A 20,691-nucleotide genomic window follows, 5' to 3' on the forward strand; every position below is an offset into this window, starting at 1 on the left:
GAAACAAAGAAATGGGGAGGTAGCTATAGGAGGAGATAGAAACCAAATTAGAGAAACTAAAAGGATTGCCTAGTACCATTAAGTGTCCATTAGAGGTTTGTGATCATAATTTTAAATTGAAATGGATCACCATGATTGTAAGATTTTCTTCCAGCAACCTTTAGCTATTCTGGTGAAAGAAGGCAAAAAGTTTAATTTATCTGAGTTTGATATTTTACCAGGAAAATGTTCCAGAGAGAGAGAGATGACCATGAAATATAAACTTGATAAAGAGGGAAGTAACCGCAAGAGTTGTGTGACGGACAGTGAAAAGGTGGTCAGGTCAATGGATTTGGAAATCTCGATGAGGTCAAAGTGGGCCTAATGCAAGTGAGCTGGAAGGAGAGGAAGTGGAGTTCATGCTTAAGAAACTGTGAGTTTTAAAATCCACATTTCAAATACACAGTTACTGGTAATAAAGTCTAGGATACTTTGGGAAGAGGTTACTAAAGAGAATAGGAGGAAAAGATCAATGGAGGTGTGAGGGCAAAGCAGCTCAGGGACTAAAGTGTTGAGTGAGTTATCCTTGTGGTTGTTCAAATCTGTAACAGTAATGCAGGGTGGTGGTGGTGAGGAATAGAGAAAGCAATTTACTAGAGTCTTTAATGAATGACAGAGAACCAAGAGGTTGAGAAAGGAGAGCAGCAAGCAGTAGTAATGGGGAATAATAGCCAAATGTTGTGAATTTCAATGTAGCTTGGGATTTTGAAAGAAGAAGGAAAAATCGTTTGGAAGTGACAAAAGATAGCAAGGAGGACGTCTACTTCACTTTCTAGGCGTAAGGTACTGAAAGGATAAGAGATAAAACATCCTCCCAGTAAGAGGACTGCAGCTGAATTAATGGCCTTAGAATCACTGAGAAGGACTTTCATGGATTAGCTGGTTTCAGACTCGTCCTCCTGCAGAGAACTATAAAAGCTGGATAAAATGTAAAAAAAAAAAAAGCTATCTGAATGTATCGGAGAGCAATGAAGACATCCAGTCCTTGTGGGACCCAGATCTGAGAGAAGGAAAATTCGTTAGGACCAGACCTGTATTCACGACCAACTTTTCTTCTGAGGCCTTCATCAGCTATAGCTCAGGGAGCAGAGGTCAAACAGAAAGCAGAGGCCTAGATTTTGGTTGAGTATCCCCGCACTAAGGAGACAAAGAGTAGAATTTTTCTACACAAAGTCCATTATTCAGTCAGAAATTACGAGGCATGTCAAGGCACAGGAACAAATTACTGAGATTCAAGAGAAGAAAGAAGACCTTAGAAACAAATCTAAAGAGATCTAGATATTGGAGAGAGACTCTGACACGCTGTAATAAGTGTGTTTAGGCAAATAATAACAGGATAGAGAATTTCACCAGAGAACCCAAATGTATTAAAGAAGTCAAATGGAAATTCTGGAACTGAGAAATAATAAAAGCTGCCATTTAGCATTCCCTGGAGAGGTTCAATTGCAGATTGAGCACAGCAGGAGAGAGGGTTAGTGAATTGTTAGTCAGTAGAACATATCCATAGAGGTGTATCTCAGAGACAAAAAGGGTGAAAAACACAAAAAAGAGCAAAAGAAACATATGGAGCATTGTTAAGTCTAACATAGGTATGATTGGCATTCAATAACTATAGGAAAGAGAGAAAGGGGTGAAACAATGTTTGAAGAGACGCTGTTCATAACTTCTCCAAAACTAACAAAAGGCATCAAGGTAATCCACAAACACCAGGAAAGATGAAGACAAAGGAAAGCTGCCGAGCCCTGTGATGGAAAGACTGGTGGAAACAATGATAAAGAGAAAAACCTTTTTAAAACTCCAGGGGAAAAGGGGCACATTACATCCAAAGGAACAACAATGAAACTGATAACTGACTTTTCAACAGAACTTAGGGGAGCCGGAAGACAATATAGTGACATCTGTAAAGTGCTGAAGAAAATAATCACCAGCCTGAAATCGGTACCCAGCAGCCATAACCTTCAAAACTGAAGGCAAAATAAAGGTATTTTCATACAGTCAGAAACTGAGAGAATTTATTTGCAAAAGACATTTAAAAAAACAATAATAAGGTGAATTTTTTAGCCAGAAGGAAAATTATTCTAGATGTAAGCAAAGTGAGGAATGGAGGAATGAAAAACATTGAAAAGGGTAAATATGTGGGCAAGTGTGAATGAACATTGACCATACAGCACAATAGGAATAATGTCTTCCGGCATTTAATGAATGTGTAGCATGGAAGGAGCACGGAAAGTAGGAGGGAGGCAATGGAGAGATAGCATGTAGGGTCTTTGCATCGTCCAGGATGTTGCAGAAGTACCAATTTAAGGTGATCCCAATAATTCAAGGAAACAGTTTACTATAATCACTAAAAGACAGGTAGGAAAGATTGAAAACTAATTGCAAGATGGAGTTTTAAATATATGAGTAATTATATTAAATGCAAATTGTCTAAATTCTACTAAAAGACAAAATTTATCAGGCTAGATTAAAAATATGTATAAGCTGCTTACAAGAGACCCACGTTATGTATTAGAGCACAGAAGATTTGACAGTAATAGGAATGAAAAATATCTTATATGCAATATTAACAAAAGAAAATTGATAAAGCCATACTAGTAACAAAGTGGACTTTCATGCCAAAAGAATTACCACAAAGATAGCCATTTCATAATGGTTAAGAAGTAAATACAATAGTAGATACAACTATGCTAATTTTTATGTAAACCTAAAAACATTTGCAAACGATAAAAACCAAAAGCTGGCAGAACTGAAAGGAGACAAGTATACAATCATAGTTAGAAATCTGAACACAACTCTCTTAGTAACTAACAGAACAACCATATAAACTGTCAAAGAGATGGAGAGATTTGAAGAGTTAATTAACCTGACCTAGGTAACCTACATGGAACACTGCAACCAACAAATGCAGAAGACACATTTTTCAAGTGGAATGGAGTTTTTGCCTGAACAGACTGTGCTGGCCCACGTTGCCTGTTGCAAGTTGAGGTTGAAGGAGACAGGAAGAAGCGTTTCTTTACACACTTCCTACGTGGTCTCACGTAGTAATTCTGGCGTTAACCAGAGTAGCCATAAGGAAGCACAACACGCTTCCCCGGCCACGTTAAGTAGGGAAGGCCCTTCGAAGACTAGATCCGCCATCTCTGATAATTCTCATGGTTATAAAATAAAGGACTTTGCCTTAACAGATTCTTTAAAACTCTAAATTATGGAAGAAAACATAAAAAGTGAGCAACAGCAGGTAGATAGGAGATAAGCTTTCACTCCTTTTGGCGTTGTGGCCTTCTAGCATTCCAGTCGTTCAGTCCGCCAGCGAGGGCTGTCTCTTCCTGAGCACCCACAGTGACTACGGAACACAAAAGAAGGGATGCAGTGCCTGCTGCTATTTCTCAAACAGGGCTCCCCAGAACACAAAGGTTCCTCCCTTTACCAGGCCCTGGGGGGATTTCAGATAAATAAAGCACAAGGCCCTATTTTCGAGTTTATAATCCGGAGGGAGAAATGCAAGGCATATGAATAACCACAGTACAAGGAAGGATGGAATAATTGTTCCTCAGACTGTGATGGATTTTGAATTATTGCCCTTTGCTCCATGACGTAATAAAGAGTCCAGGAGCTGACGTGGCTTCAGGGCAAACTGATGCCGGCCTGAGGTGGCTCCGGGGTCCCACTGGAACTGGCGTTTGCTGCGTGCCTCCCAGTGAGTTAAGCCCCAGACGAAAGTTTCGGGCAGAGCCCTCATCCCTCATGACCCTCTTCTATCAGCTGTAACAGGAGCCCAGTGGTGATCCTGCCTGTCCCCAAGGCCTCTGCCTGGTCCCACAGGCACCCAGGTGCTGCCCACTCACATGGTCCATAACCCGCCTGGGCCTTTTCACCTTACCCTGGCCCATGTTCCAGGATTTTTTTTTTTTTTTTTTTTTTGGTGAGGAAGACTGGCCCTGAGCTAACATCCGTGCCCACCTTCCTCTACTTTATATGTGGGACGCCTACCACAGCATGGCTTGCCAAGCGGTGCCGTGTCTTCACCCAGAATCTGAACTGCGAACCCCAGGCTGCCGAAGAGGAACGTGCGAACTTAACCGCTGTGCCACCCCGCCAGCCCCAGGACTTATCTTTTAATAGAAGGATTCTGTGCCTTGAGACGTTTTATTTCCTGAGGGAACCCTCAAAGAGAGTTCCTCAGATGTTGGCTCCTTATACAAAATGAGTCCAATAATTAATTTTCTCTCCAAAGTTCTTCTCTTTTTTGAAGCTTTCCCATCCGTTCAGTTGGATAGAGGAGAGCTCCTTGGCTCCATGGCAGCATGTCTTGATCACTTCTCCGTAGCCCCTCATAGGGTACTGTCACTCCCCAGAGAGGACCGCCAGCCTCCCTTCTAACACAGGGCGTGTCCTCAGCCCTTGGTCCCTCTGCAGGAGGCCGCTGCAGCCGTGGTCAGGCCGGGCTGGGCCACAGGGCCAGGTGGCAGAGGGTCTGGGATGTGCGGGAAGGGAGTGGCCAGTGTTTCGGCCACAAGTCCTGACTCTGGAATCTGAATGATTTCTGGCATTGGACACTTTATTATTTTCAGATTCTTCATTGTTAGGACCAGACATTTCTTTTGTGGTCATACCTGGACATAACTAGTATTTCCTCACTGACTGATTACCCCACAGAGAGCTTCACCACCCCTAGTTTCTCTTTTTGGCTGAACATGAAGTGTCTGTATCCACTTGGGAAATAGAAACCACACAATAACTTAAAATAAGGGGAATTTAATATAAAGAATTATTTACCTCTGATCCAAAAGTGACTATAAGGGGCTGGCCTGGTGGCACAGTGGTTAAGTTCGCACGTTCCGCTTGTCGGCGGCCTAGGGTTGGCTGGTTCCGATCCTGGGTGCGGACATGACACCTCTTGGCACACCATGCTGTGGTAGCTGTCCCACATATAAAGTAGAGGAAGATGGGCACAGATGTTCACTCAGGGCCAGGCTTCCTCAGCAAAAAGAGGAGGATTGGCAGCAGTTAGCTCAGGGCTAGTCTTCCTCAAAAAAAAAAAAAGTGACCATGAGGGTTAAGAAAATTCTATGCATTATCCTGGGGTGAGGGAGAAAACTCGAGGCTGGGGTTCAGAGTGCTGGAGAGTGAGTGTGGCAGCCACTGCCTAGCAGGGACGTTCACTGGTTTGCCTGGGCCAGCCCTGGTCCACAGTCACTGGGCAAGTAGCCAGCAGCCCTCCAGGGGGCAGGCAGGGGGCCTGCAGAGGGAGCGGGGACCTGGTGGTGACCCTGCTCTGGGGATGGTTGCCAGAAAGAATACAGGACACCTGGTAGAGTAGAGTAGTGTATAAGTATGTTTCCAATATTGCATGGGATATACTTATACTAAAAAATTACTTGGTGTTTATCTGGAATTCACATTTAACTGGGAGTCTTGCTTTGTTTTGTTCTGTTTTTCTAAATCTGGCAGTCCTCCCTCTGGGGTGCCGGCAGGGCACAGGTGAGCTGGAGCAGGTCACCAGGCACGCAGGTAAGCAGAGAGCACAGGGGCTCTAGCACAGGAGGGAACCTCGGGCATCGTGTCCATGGTGAAAAGTTATCACCAGGCCAGGCCAGGGCTGCAAGGTCATCAAGGCACTGCGTGTTCTAGGTGTGTGCCTGGGTCTGAGCGCCACCGATGTCCTCACACCCACACCACACAGCCGCACCTTGCAGCAGCTGGAAACAGCAGGAGAGCCCCTCCCTCCTGCACTGTCCCTCCAGCACCTCTACTGAGAAGACTTAACCTCCTGCTCGGTGTACAGGAGACACGCTTAAAGGATCCCCTCCATTGTCACAGAGCAGAATCGGAGGGTGACTTTGGAGCCGAGGGGTAGTAAATTAATGACCAGCACATGAAGCCTGTTCATTCCCTGCCAACTGCAGAAAATGTTTTTCTTTACCCGTTTTATAAGGTCCTCTTCCTTTGATGTCAAGTATGAGTCACCTCAGGTTAATCAGGCAGGATTTCCACAGAGTCAATGACATATGATACTAGCTTAGGTATTTGTACGGGGTCGTGGAATTTTGTAACTCACCTCCCCAGCTCCCTTGTCATTTTTATTTCAGTCACTTAAAAGAGAAAAAGAAAAGTTGGAGAAATAAGTTTAAGAGAATTGCCCCGAGCTGCACGTCGTTCCGTGGATGATGGGGGAAGGGTCACCTGTGCCTTGCTTGTCTGTGTGGAAAGAGCAGTAACTCTTCAGTATTTGGGATTCTTTTCTTAAGTTTTTAACGGGGGTATCAGAGCTGTCAGCTTGAAGGTTCAGTAGGTTGTGAGCCAAATTCTTTCTTGTCAGGTTTCAACTCAAGACTGTTCACAAAGGTAATTACATTTTTCTAATAAAAGAATTGAAAACAGAGGAATTTTCAAGTTAAAAAAAAAACGGCCATTCGAGCCTATGTATGGGTTAGCCAATCCCCCCACCAATGGTGAATGCCTATTTTTAGAAGCAAGTGATGTTTTTCCCCAGGGTATTATACCTTTGTAATAAAACAGTTTATGAAAACTTCATCTAGAAACTATTTTGTTGTAGAACAAAACATTTCCCATAGTGCAAACCTCCCTTTGAATGTTTTAATGGTATTTAAATTTTATTGGCTTCTAAAGCAATTCCTGCTGGAGATCGAAAAAAAAAACTCCTCATATTCTTTACTAATTAGACAGACTTTGATATAAAAAGAGTTAGATAAAACTTTAGGCCAAATGAGAAACTTGTGAAAATAGGCACAGAATTCAGAGTTTTACTGGATAAGTCATAGTTTCTGGAAGCTGGTGGGTTAGACTGGAGGCCCTCTGAGGCATTTCCTTCAGCCCACCGCAAATGGTCACTTGTGCGTAAGCTCAAGAAATGTATCATCTGAAAGTTATGATGATGAAAAATTGAAATATTACTTTCTTCTGTGCAAATCAGGACACGGCAGGGGTATCCTGAATAAGCTGTTCCCATTTTTGCCACTGGGAGCCACAAGGGGACCTGGACAAATGTATCCTTCACAACATGCCTGTCTGGGAGGTGTGTGACAGTCACTGGGTCAACACAGTCTTTCCCTGAAAGGAAAATAGGACAGCCACAGCTTTCAAGAAGAGCAACGAGCATGACAGCCGACACCCACCACCCGGATCACCTCAGCGCCCGATGGGCCTTTTCCAGAAAAAATCAGCTTTCTTTTGTTTCTATAAAAGCCAGCAACTTTCAAATTCTTTCTGCTTTTACCCTGATCTAAGTCATGCAACCAATCCTCACTGACTTATACAGACCGTGTATCATTATGTGAAGCTCTAGTTCACTTTCTGTTTTTTGTTTTCTTACTGAGATATAATTGGCATATAGCAGTATATTAGTTTCAGGCAAACGACATAATGATTCAATATTTGTATATATTATGAAGTGATCACTACAATAAGTCTAGTTAACATCCATCACCACACATAGTTACAGAATTTTTTTCTTGTGATGAGAACTCTTAAGATCTACTCTCAGCAACTTTCAAATATGCAATACAGTGTTAATAACTTCAGTCACCATGCTGTACATTACATCCCCATAACTTACTTATTTTATAACTGCAAGTTTGCACCTTTTTACCCACTTCATCCATTTTGCCTACCCCCAACCCCCCTCTAGAAACCACCAATATGTTCTCTGTTTCAATGAACTTGAATTTTCTTTTTTTTGGTTCCACATATAAGTGAGCTCATAGTTACATGTCTCTGTGTGTGTCTTTCTCTGACTTATTTCTCTTAGCATAATGCCTTCAACGCCCATCCATGTTGTTGCAATTGGCAAGATTTCTTTCACTCTTGTGGCTGCATAATATGCCATTATGGCTGGAATATTTCATTTCTGTGGCTGCACCAATTTACATTCCCACCAACAGTGCACAGGGGTTCCTTTTTTCCACATCCTTGCCAGTACTTGTCATCTTGTTGATAATAGGCATTCTGACAGGTGTGAGGTGATATCTTGTTGTGGTTTTAATTTGCATTTCCCTGATGATTAGTGATGTTGAGCATCTTTTCATGTACCTGTTGGCCATCTCTATGTCTTGTTTGGAAAAATGTCTGTTCACATCGTCTGCCCATTTTTTAATCGGATTGTTTGGTTTTTTGCTATTGAGTTGTATAAATTCTTTATATATTTTGGATATTAACCCCTTATCAGATATATGATTTGCAAATATTTTCTCCCATTCAGTAGGCTGCCTTTTCATTATGATGATCCTTTCCTTTGTTGTGCAGAAGCGTTTTAGTTTGATACGGTCTCACTTGGCTGTTTTTGCTTTGTTGCCTTTGCTCTTGGTGTCAAATCCAAACTACATCGCCAAGACAGAAGTCAAGGAGCTCGCTGCCTATGTTTTCTTCTAGGAGTTTTATGTTTCAGGTCTTATATTCAAGTCTTTAATCCATTTTGAGTTAATATTTGTGTATGGTGTAAGGTAGTGGTCCAGTTTCCCTTTTTGTGTGTGGCTTTCCAGTGTTCCCAGCACCATTTATTCAAGAGGCTATCCTTTCCTCATTGCGTATTCTTGGTTCCTTTGTTGTAAATTGATTGACCATATATGCATGGGTTTATTTCTGGGCTCCCTATTCTGTTCTGTCCATGTGATTGTAATACAGAAAAGTTTTGGATCATGTATCGCTCAACTCTATATTGTTTTGTAGATGGCAGGATTTGGACTATACCAGCTAAGATTTTTAAATTTTAATGAGGTAGAAAATTAGGTTCCCACCCCAGCCTCCTGCATAATCATTGCCTGGGCATTCTCTCTTGTTGTTAAGAGAACCTCCTCCAAAGATGTCTCCAGTTTCCTTCATAACACGTAACTGCATCCGCTTTCTCACTCTCTCCAAGATCCTGAAGCCTTCTCTCTTATTATTCTTGCCTTTCACTTCCTTTCCGTGGTCTGGGAACACTTCCCATTTCAAATTTGCGAGTTTCTCAGACTGGAAGAATATTCAGGGGCCTCGTTAGGTTACTCCCCAAGGTTTTTACTGGGTACGGTGCACCAACATTAATCATGAAGATTTTAACTTTAAAAACTGAGGGGTTTTCCTGATTATGCCACATAATTGAATTGCCATGTGATTATTAAGTAAATTGTCTGATTTCTTGGTAACTCTTGAAGGAAAAATATGCCTAAGGTGGTCCGTTTGTTCGTTCCTTCCACAGATATTTATTGCTTGCCTCTGGGTTGGGGACGTCAGAGCTCCTTGTCACTCTCATAAGCCTTTCTCCCTGGCAAGGAGGACAAATGCCGAACAAGAGATGACTCTTGTGATGAGTGGTTCCGAAAGGGACTGCACACAGATCCGCCTTCCCAAGCACTTTTCTCATGCTCGTGCCTCAATCAGTTAACTGGTTTCAAGCTCATAACAACTCTGAAATTTCTGCCATTTCATCCCCATCTTGAAGATGAGAAAACTGAGGTACGGGAAGCTAAATGACTTTGCTCAAGGACACTCAGCTACTAAGTGGCAGAGGCAGGATTCAAACCCCACAGTCAGATTTCCGGGCCCACCAGTCTACACTAGGGACTAACTAGCGATGTCTTCCGTGGAACTTTTCTTCCAGAGCCTTCTTTCAACTCTTCTCCTCCCCTCCCTAGTCAGGTTTATTGGTGGAATTGGGGGCTGAGAAAGGAACAAACCAGAGGAGGAATCGGGGCCTATCAGATGTCGCCGTGTCTAGGGAGGTGAACTGAAAGGAACTTCGGGGCTTAGAGCAATGACAGTCCCCATCATTGAATACAAGGTTGGCTGTGATGCGCTAAAAAGAAACTCTCCTTTCTTCCTCCCCTCTGAGTTCTGCGATCATTTGAAATATAAAGAAATCAATTACGATCTCATTGGGAATGGAAGACAGCATTGCGATTTTTTTTTTCTGGAAGAGGAAGAATAAATATTGATAGCATTGGTTCTCAAAGGAAGAAACATCAGAAGTGTTGGGAGTTTTCTTTAAGTCACGTGTGTTAGTCCCGGAAACTGCCTGAACTTCCCTTTGTTTTGAATTTGGCTTGGAATGGAACCACCTTTGAAGTTTCATCGAACCGTATCGCCTACATATGAAAAGTTCTCTTATTCTCGCTTATTTCCTTCACATTGCTGGGTCCTTTACTGCTCTAATATATTTACCCAGAATTTGTACTGGAAATCCCACTGACTCCCTCTGGTTAGTTATTCGGTTAAAGAGAAAGAAAGAGAGAAATAGAAAGAGAGAGAGGTGCTTGCAAACATGTAAACTCATTCATTCAGTTATTTTTTCATATTTATTGAACCCCTAAAACATGCCGGGCACCGTGCTACTTGCTGGAAATAAAGAAATGAATAAAAGCCAGCCCCTCAAGGAACTCCCATATTTCATTTTCCTTTTCATTCCATTTGCTTTTTTTCCTTTAGCTTTTGTTTGGGAAGAATATTGCCTAGGAGCCTCATTAGAAGTCACTCTCCTTTCTGATAGTCGAGCGTCACCCTTTGCAAGAACAGCAGCACTATAGAGTGTCAGAGTAATTCAGGTTGCTGTGCAGTTCTGAGCGAGATGGCAGGGAGAGCCCCGAATCGGAAGTACAACCTCGAGTCGCAGCTTCCTCCCCTGCTGTGTGCATTCGGGCGAGTCATTCACTTTCCTGGAGCTCCATCCCTTCTGCCTCTTTTACTGTCTCTCAGGATCCCCAGGGACATCATACCAGAGGATGGGCTAACTCTCTGTCGCTCTTGGTCATTCTTTGCAATAATGTGTAAAGTACTATACAAATACAAGGAAGTGTTCTTGCCAATCGTGCTGATTAGTGTTATCATTTTCTCTTTTTTAGTGACCAAGCTGAGGTCTTATCTTTTCTTGAACCAACTTAAACAAGCCCTTAAAAATCTTAACATCTGATGATTTTTTCCTTTCAATTATATATACTCAAGTAGGAGGAAAAAACATAATAGCAGTATATATTTTATGTTCTAGATTCTTATTTTTCCCATCAAGACACATACTCCCAAAGTTATATGTATATATATCTCCAATTTATAAACACTGTGTAGAAAATTGGCCATTTCCTGGAGGAATTTGTACTTTGGTTGGGAAAGCATAATGTTACCCTAACGACAATGAGAAAATACCTATTAACTGGAGTGTTCATGAGGTGGGGCTGTAAGAAGGAAAGAGGTCTTCATTAACAGTAGAATTTGACATTTTGATAACTAGTCCATATTCGGGCATTTTCTTTTTATTTATATATCTTTTTAATTTATATATTGATCAAAGTATTACATAAAAATAAAAAAAAATCAAAAACTACTACAATATTTGTAGTGAAGAAAGTTGTTGCCTGCCTGCCCTGTGTCAGCCTACTTCCAATTCTTACTTCCCAGAGGTAGCTGTTTTCTTACTTTTAGCTGTTTCTTCTGGTGTACATTTTATTTGATTTTTTATATCTCCTATTTGTATTGTATTACTTGATTTTTTATTTCAAATATTACCTGTTTGCTTGCCGTTGTGGGATTTGAAGCATCATCTCCTACCATTCCTTCCCTCTCTGCCACTCCCCACCCTTTGCAAGCACGTACTTCCTCTCTCCTGATCCTCCCAATATAGGTCTAACCATCTTTTGGTTAAATCAATATTTACACTGTTTTACACTGAATATTATTAACAACTGATCTGTGGACAACAATCACATGTCCTTTTGTACAATCATTTTTCTCCCTCTGGGTTGGTGACTCTATGCCCCTCCTCATAAATCATCTCAGAACTCTGCAGCATGTAACGTCGCTCGTCTGACCCAGCAGGCACTCAGTCTGATTCACTTTTTCTTGGGGATTTCCTTTCCGAGTCCCTCCTTCACACTGCAGTCTGGGGACTGCTCCACAGGCCCTCTGGGCCTGTCCCTCGGGGAATTGTCCTCACCATCCTGCTGGGAGCCCAGATTGCTTCTGTCTTATGTGGGGCCTTCTACCTTTTTCCTTGCTCTTTTTTCTCATTATAGTGGAGCACATTCTCCAGAAACTTCCTGAGGAATGGTGCACTCCAGACCTTTCACATAGGAAAGTGTTTTTATCTTATCTTCAGTCTTTGCTAGATATACAAACTTATTTCCCCTCAGACTGTTTCCTCGTTTTCGTGGTTGCTGTTAAAATATCTGGTATAAGTCAGATTTGCTAATCTCTGTGAGTGATCATTTTCGTATTCTTGTTTCCTGTCTGAAAGCGTTTACAACCCCGTTTACTCCCAATGTTCCGGAAACTTGTGATGCGCCTGTCAGTCTTTTTCCTTTTTTGCCCCGGGATTGGTAGGCTTTTTTCATTTAGAAACTCATACCCTTCAGTTCTTGGAAATTTGCTTTGTAATTCACTTTATAATTTCTTCCCCTCTGTTTTGGGTTCTCTCTGGAACTACCATAACTGAATATTGAACATCTCAGTCGAACCCTCTGGTTGCACACGTTTTTGCTCACGTTTGTTCTTTCTCCCTGCTTTTAGAGAGCGTTTTTTTTTCTGGCTTTGAGGCTTTGAGATCTTAGGTCCGCAGATACGCCCTTCATGCATCAACTCTTCAAAGACCATTTTGATTTCTTTACGTTCACTCTGTGCCGTCAGTAAATTCCAGATCATTATTTCAGTTTCCAGTGCTGCCAATCCTACATTAGATTGGCCTGACAGAATTTGTATTTTGGGGCTTTTTAATTTCTAAGAATATTTCCTTTTTCTTAGATCGTTCTTTTGAAATATCTTCTCGTGTCCATCCGAATTCCTATTCCTTCCCTTTAATCTCCCTCAGTGGTGGCCAGATGCCTTTTCTCCTTGGCGTGCCCCGCCAAGCTCTTGCCCTGTGTGAGATGTGCCATGTGCAGGGTCAGCAGGCGCATTACCACAGAAGCCGGCAGTTTCAGCCATGGAGTCTTTGGGCACTACAGGTCAGCAAATGGTAAGGCAGATAGATAGTGGGATGCGGGCCTTGGGCCCTCCTCGCTGGCACTGCAGCAGCGCTGGGCTCGGGCAGCCCGCCCTCCTCCGGGAGCACTGGCACCAAAGCAGAAGCCGCCGGGGGCTCCTCGTTCCCATGCCCCATCTTGGCAGCTGCATAGTTGTGTGAGCTCAGCAGGGAGGCGTAAGGGAGAGGAAGTCTAGCCCACCTCCCAGACATTGTCACGTTCTAGTGTAACTGATGAGCCATTATAGATCATGACTTTGTTTCTCTGTTTTGAGTGTGGAATTTTTCCTTTTTATGCATAACTGAGGAAATCAAATTTCAGTAAATTTTTTTAAGCATAATTTTTATTTTTAAGCCTAATGATTCCCTAAATCAACCATTCCTAAAGATAGCTTACCTGCTGAGCTAGGAGGTGATACTCAAAGCGCAATATTTCCCTAGAAGCAGAATATTCTAACTATGTGAAAAATGTGTGGGAGGGAAGAAAGACTCCTAGAAACTACCTTTGTGAGTCCAAAAGTATCCAGTAAAAGCAAAGTATCAAAGGCGACATATAAAAATTCCATAGCATCGTTTTCACAGTATTTGAATAGATATGTTAAAACTAGAACAGAAATGTGCACTTAAGGGTCACTTTTTCCGCAACTGGACCGTGTAATTGATTATCTTAGACGTTTTCTTACCATCACTCACTGAATGATTTGAAAGCACGGAGACGCCATGACATGATTTTTTAGCCGTTGGTGTTCCCTTTGGCCTTCAAGCCAATGAATTCCAAAATATTGCTAGTTAAATTGATTAAACTGTACTGTTTTTTGTAAAGCTCCCAAGAACGGGCTAACTCTGACCTTTTTCATTGCTCACAAAAGTTAATATATTCACAAGAAGAAACACTTGATTGATAAATAGCTTTCTGCTGCAAACTTCGCTTTCAGAAAACATCTGAAGGCCTTTGCAGAAATCTATAATTATTGATACTGATGCATTTCCCTTTGAGACACACATGGGGCTCATTAATAATCTGTTCAAAAGCTGCTGATGAACTTATTTTTTATAATGAAATTAGGGATACATACATGTGATAAAATATTTAAAAACAAGACAGTGATAAACACTGAATTCAGGATAATGGTTGCATCAGAGGAAGGTGGTGGGGATATGGGATCAGGGCTAAACACACAAAAACTTTAATGCAGGATTTCTTACCTTCGGGACTGTCAACAGTTTGAGCAGGATACGTCTTTGCAGTGGGAGACCATCCTGTGTTTTGTAGGATGTTTAGCAGCATCCCTGAACTCTACCTGCTGGATGCCAGTAGTATCCTCTTGCCAGTTGTGGCAATCAAAAAATGTCTCCAGGGGCCAGCTCAGTAGCATGGTGACTGGGTTCATGTGCTCCGCTTTGGCAGCCTGGTGTTTGCTGGTTCAGATCCTGGGCATAGACCTACGCACCTCTTGTCAGGTCATGCTGTGGTGGCATCCCACATATAAAATAGAGGAAGATGGGCACGGATGTTAGCTCAGGGCCAATCTTCCTCAGCAAAAAAGAGGAGAATTGGTGGCAGCTGTTAGCTCAGGGCTAATCTTCCTCACCCAGACACACACACACAAAACGTCTCCAGATATTGCTACATGTCCTCTGGGGGCAGGCGTACAGAATCGCCACTGGTTGAGAATTACTGCTTTAATCAGATTGGTAAGCTCCTAGTTCTTAGTGAGATGGGAGGTTCACAGGTGCCTATTTGATTATTGTGCTTGATCATTCGCTTATAAGTTACATATATTCCCTTGAATGCATAAATGTTATATCGTAAAATTTATTAAAGCTGCTGATAATATGCTTTCAATAGGTGACTCTCTGGAAATAAACTTAGAAATAGAATTTGTTTGCTTGGGGACTGTGGAACTTTATTTTCCACTTTTTAACCACAATGTACTAGCATATTTCCTTTTGTGTTGTTATGATGAATATTTTGACAGGATGTTTATTTTAAATCTTCAAAATTTGAAACATTTAATCATACAGTTTGTGCAACTGACTCTTTGCTAAAAATTGCATGAATTTTTTAGCCTAGAACTGAATATTTTTAGTCAAATATTAAAAATACACATATAAAAGTTGTGGGACTTCTAGAATCATGTGTGCATAAAGTATAATATTATCTGAGTGGGACCATAAGAATAGCTTAGTAAAGAAACAGAACCCCTCCAAAACAAGCTTAAATAAAAGTAATTTATTCCAAAGGTTTAGAGGGACTCAAAGTAAGAAGTGTAGCTGGTCTGAGGGGCAGGACAGCTGTGGACTCTCCCCCACCACTGCCTTACCCTCCACTTCCCTCTCCTGGGGAGACATTGTCTTTCTCTCTCTTCTTCTTATACATCTGGTTCTCTGCCTCTCTCTGAAGCTTGCCTTTTGCCATCCTTCTTTTATGTGGACTCGTGTGGCTAGGGCAACCTCCATCTGTGTATGATTCTCCCGCACAGCTTCTTTGAATTAACTTACTTTGTGACTCAATACTGAATTCCCAAAAGAGGAAATTTTATTGGCTCAGCTTAGGTCACGTGTCTACATTTGGTCCATCAACTGTGGCCACGTAGTCACTGAACAGATTCACAGGGTACCTGGAATCTTCCCATTCTGAGTCACGGGGGTGCATCTGGAACTCAAAGAAGAGGGTGTTGGCTAGGAAGAAATGATGTAATGACATGTAACATCAACTGATAAACATATCCCTGTTTCCCCTTCATCCAGAGACAGAGAACTGCTAGATACATAGGAGATACGTCTGGATTACCTAAATCTAGAATAGGTAAAATTAAACTCTTCTTATCTACACTGGAATTAACAATTCAATTCTTCAACCAGATGTCTTCTAAAGTTGCTCATTTTCCCCAAGTTATCTTCCTTATGTGTAAGGGGATGTGAACCATGCTAAACCTCTTCAGAATCTCCAGTATTCCATTTTGAGAATACTATTATCATATTAATCTAGAGAGAACAACACACTTCTGGAGCTTCCAAATGGAAATGATAAATGATTCTTTAGCAATTTTAGATGGAATGAGTTTTCTGACATGATGAATTAACTACTGTTCAACAAATATCTGGTATTATTTGTGAATCTGTTACTGCACAAAGGGTAGGATCTGCTCGCTGCGAGACAAAAGCCAAGCGTCAAGAGGCAAGATGGTGGCAGAGAAAGGGCATTTTATTAAAGCTTGCTAGCAAGAGGGAAGGTGGCCAACTAATGTCCAAAAGAACCATCTTAAGGGGGACACAGTATCTTGAAGCAGTTATATAGGCCTGCGGGTTATAGGGGAGGGGTTAGGAATGTTGACCCTCTGGTGTTACAGACTGGGAGTGGCCACACCAGATCTTTCAGTTTTCATTGATGATGGCTATCAGCATAGACTCTGAGGGGCCATCACATTCCTAAGGAACTCAAAAGAACGAAGTTATCGTCTTATCGCAGCTGGGAGGTATATGCACTAGCAGGGGTCATAAAATCCACAGAACAGGTGGATCTCCTGGAGGGTGCAAATCCAGCTGGGTTAGTTAGTCAGGGGTCATTCAAAGTTACAACATGGTCTCTTTTCTACAGTGTGGTTTCCCTTATGTCAATCTTATGTTGAGCTGATTTCAAATCTATTTCTGATTAAAATATGAGTATAGGGATTTTGTGTGTGTGTGTGTGTGTGTGTGTGTGTGAGGAAGATCGGCCCTGAGCTAACGTCTGTGCCAGTCTTCCTCTATTTTGTTTGCGGGATGCCTCCACGGCATGGCTTGATAAGCAGTGTGTAGGTCTGTGCCTGGGATCCAAACCCATGAACCCCAGGCCACTGAAACCTAACCACTACATCACCAGGCAGGCCCCAGTAAATAGCTTTTTAGTTAGTATTTTCATTTTCTCTATTAAATTTCAAGAGTATTTTCTCCATTGAAATTATATATGAACAAAATAAAGTACAATATTATCTGGTTAATACCCTAAGAATAATTTAGTAAAGAAACAGAACCCCTTTGAAACCAGGAGCATTCTCTATTAAATTTTAGTGGACCATATCTATTACAGCTCAAAAGAGTTGTAAGAAGTAGTTTGAGATCTCCTGATTTTTAATGTTTTACTTTCCCAGAGTGGTGTAAAACATGGGGATTAGCCATACCACTTTATATTGATTAGTGTGACCTATTAAGACCTGACCCCACACCACCACATCAGCACGTTTATAGCTTTTTAAAGATTTAATTAGGACTTCCTAGATAAAATGAAAGTATTTTATAAAGCAGTTATGGAAACAAGTACGTACTCTTGGTTTATCAGTTTGACATCTAAAAACATTGTTTTGAATTGCTAATAACTCCTATTAACCATCAATTGATGACCAGGTTGAAAGCAGGAGGATATGCAGACATCCAGACCCAGTACCACCGAGCTTGCCCAGCCTCCAGCCGGTGGGCCTGGTGCGTCACTGCCGCTGAGATGTGCATCTCTCAGTTGGCTTCTGGGGCCTCTCCACGATGGGTCATGGCTGCAAACAGAAAGCATGACACAATATTTTTCTCTGTTAAAAATGAAATCTGGGGGGCTGGCCCCGTGGCCGAGTGGTTAAGTTCGCGCACTCCACAGCAAGCAGCCCAGTGTTTCGTTGGTTCGAGTCCTGGGCGCGGACATGGCACTGCTCATCAGACCACGCTGAGGGAGCGTCCCACATGCCACAACTAGAAGAACCCACAACGAAGAATGCACAACTATGTACCAGGGGGCTTTGGGGAGAAAAAGGAAAAAATAAAATCTTAAAAAAAAAAAAAAAAAAAAAAAAAAATGAAATCTGGGAAAATCAACATTGGTTAAGCAAACAACTAAATAATCTTCAAAGCTGTTGGAAAAAATGTACTTATTTGAATCAATCCAGCTTTTAAAGATATTTTATAATCTTATAAGTCTATAGTAATTAAAAGACAGCTTCATAAAAATGTGTGTAGCCATCTTTACCAATTAAAAATCTAGCATAATACTATGAAATAAACTCGAATTTAGTTTGTCCACATAATACTACTACTGAAATCAGTGGTACTTTAAAGAGCTTTTGTAATTAAATATATTTTATAGTCAGAAAACCTTGGATTTTAACCATCTCTTTCTAATACACATAGAAAAACAGTAGGATGAGAATAATTTCTATAACCAATCAACAAAGATATTTTGAAAGTGCAGGTAAAATAAGTTCTTTTAAGTAAAATATTGAATAATATGCTTGTAATAAATGGAGGGGCATGTAGGATATGACTAAGTATATATCTATCCAGGTATAAATTAAGATAAAAGCCTATGTCTTCAGAGAGAGGAGGAGGAGAGATAGATAGAAAAACAGACAAATAGATCATTTTTAATGGGAAAGTGATATTCCACAAACCATATGCAGAGAAATATTTTCCCAGCTGTGTCATCTCATATTTTTGGTTTGTAGGGGAGGAAGAAGTATGCCTCTACCCTTTAGGTCCTTCTGGCTGGTCTAGGAATTAAATTGACATGAGACAGAATAACAGGAGGTGCCTTCCTGTCTGCCACACCTGGAGTTATCTATGGTCATCACTCCTTTCTGGGACAGGCCTTCTATCTTAAATTCTTTTATGCAGTTGGGGGAAGGTCAAAGTTTCTTTCTGAGTCTTGTTCTTAAAAATAATCAAGGCTTGGAGACACACTTTGGAGTGGCAAATTCTGAAACCCCATAGTTGATTCTCTTACATCCAACAGTTTGTTGTATTCTAAAATAGGAAAATACAACATACCGTGTGGGATTGTTGTAACATAGCTTTGTTGGCACTGGGCACGCAGCTGTTCAGTAAATGGCAGTTCCTGTTTTTACATATTGCTTAATCTCTACATGGAGCTCCACTGGCCTTTGCACAGGCAGCTCCGGCCCTGGGCAGAGCCGTGGAGTCCTTTGTGCTCTCAGCTTTCACTTGGGTTCCCTGATACAACTATGGGGACTCCCCTTTCTGATCTGTCAGATACCCAGTGCCCCTTGCTGTCAGAACAGCAGGGATGGAGCAGATCCTGGTCATTTTGAGTGGTACAATTTCTTTAGTATGCCTGAATTTTAATCAGCCACTTTAAGTCCTTTGTCCTTAATTTTACGTAGCACAGGGTCTGGTGTACATTAGATATTCAAAGATTTGCTGAAGGAAAGCCACTGTTCCTTTATGAAATAATTTTAAGCATCATTAAGTAACTGTAAAGGCTCTGGCTGGAGGATTACACAAGGCCCATGGTTCCTGAAATCACACTCTTTAGGCTAAACTGCCAGGTAAAGTAATAGAGGACTTTGAGGGCGACAGCTGTGACATGTGGGATGGAGAGATCAAAAGGGATGGTCCTCAGTGGGCCCTGCTGATAAGCCCAGTGTCTCCTTGAGAGGGCCAGTGGGCTGGGGCTGCGGGGACCTGAGCGAGAACAAACGGGGAGTCTAAGACCTAATAAACAACCCAATGCAAGGTAGCAACTGGTGGTGGGGTCAAATTCCAGGCACAGCGTCCCAGGCCAGGAGGTGAGGGCAGCTGATGTCACAGAGGGTTAAGATTGTTTCTAGGCAGAATAAAAAGGTGGGTGCAGGCCTGGCCGGAGGCCTGTGTTGAAGGTGGAAACTGAGGCAAACACCAAGGTCACCTTCACTCTCTTCCTTCCAGAGACAAGAGAAGATGCTTCCTTCAGTGCTGGCCAGTCTAGTACTGTTGAAGGACACAGCCAGTTAAAGTGGCCTGGATCTCTGTTATGAGTTGAACTGTGTCCCCCAAAAAGACGTGTTGAATTCCTAAAGCCCAGTACCTCAGAATGTGACCTTATTTGGAAATAGGGTTGTTGTAGATATAATTAGTTAAGATGAGGTCATACCATAGTGGGATGAACCCTTAATCCAATGTGACTAGTGTCCTTATAAGAAAAGGAGAAAATAGACACACTTGGGGAGAAGACGCCATGTGACAGCAGAGGTGGAGAGTGGAGTGACGCAGCTTCAAGCCAAGGAACGCCAAAGGTGGATGGCCCCCACGAGAAGCCAGACGGAGGCAAGGAGAGATTCTCCCCTCCAGGTTGCAGAGGGAGCGCGGCCCTGCCGACACTTTGACTTTGGACTTCTAACCCCCCAAACTGAAAGAGAAGAAGTTTCTGTTGTTCCCAGCCTCTTAGTTTGTGGTAGTGTACCATGGTGGCCATAGGAAACTCAAACAGCCCCCAAGACAAATGCTGCGCTTCCTCCACTTAAGAGCCCTGGCAGCCGTGTCTCTGGGGGGACACCACACCCTCCATGCAGATTTGGGTCCCTCCGTAATTGCCATGGTAACTACCCATTTTGGACTTTCAGCTTCCGCTGTACCTGACTGTTCCTCCTCTGGGGCCTGTAACCATTCCTTGGATGTTGCTATTCCAGGATGCCTGGAGGCTGAGGGAGATGTGCCCTCACTTCTAGGATGAAGAACTTGCTCCACCTGCACAGAAGTCTGCCTGGATTCTTGCTTCCCCTCAGATCCTGTCCCAACCCCGTAGCCTCTTCGTCCTCCTGCCCCAGGAGCCCAGAGGCAGCCTTTACATTTTCCCAGGAGTTACAGTTCAGTTCATAATGTAAGTCACTCTTCCTCCCTTCTGATATCCTGGCATACAACCTTATGTATACGGTACCACATCTTCTGGTAATGAAGGTTCTGACAATGAACTG

General features: G+C 42.2%; 1 protein-coding gene across 8 annotated transcripts in view; it reads left to right on the top strand.

Moving 5' to 3' along the window:
- The window catches only part of PLD5 (phospholipase D family member 5), a 359,670-nt gene that overhangs the window by 243,499 nt on the left and 95,480 nt on the right, over positions 1-20,691 (top strand). The window lies entirely within an intron of this gene.

This window comes from Equus caballus, chromosome 30 (assembly GCF_041296265.1).
Source record: "Equus caballus isolate H_3958 breed thoroughbred chromosome 30, TB-T2T, whole genome shotgun sequence".
NCBI lineage: Eukaryota > Metazoa > Chordata > Mammalia > Perissodactyla > Equidae > Equus > Equus caballus.